This window comes from Haliotis asinina, chromosome 13, assembly GCF_037392515.1.
Source record: "Haliotis asinina isolate JCU_RB_2024 chromosome 13, JCU_Hal_asi_v2, whole genome shotgun sequence".
NCBI lineage: Eukaryota > Metazoa > Mollusca > Gastropoda > Lepetellida > Haliotidae > Haliotis > Haliotis asinina.
Window position 1 is genome coordinate 3,527,859 of NC_090292.1, and position 396 is coordinate 3,528,254.

The following is a 396-nucleotide window of genomic DNA, read 5'->3' on the forward strand; positions in this document are numbered from 1 at the left end:
CAGAGCGTTCTGGACTTCATATTTCACAACACGATGAACATGGAACGATCATGTAGTGGTATTGTGGTCTCATGATAACGTGTACAAATCAGTCGGGTTTGTTATTCACAAGAAGCAAAGTTTATGGAAAAAATGCCAGCCTTTCTGATTCCAGTGTGTGATTTCCTGGTAGTATAGTTGGCTCTTTTTATTACCTCACTTGCCAATTAGGCTTTGTATCTGTGCAGAGTTAGGTCTGTTGTCTCTGCAAGGAATCAGGTGCGTGATTTCTCTTCCTATAGCACCAGTTGTTGCAGGGTCGCAAGAGCCGTCAGCATGCTTTATTTCATGTCAAGCAGCAGAAGTCCTCAGACCCCATGTGTGCAGATCTTGCAACAGATTGTGTTGCTAAGTAAC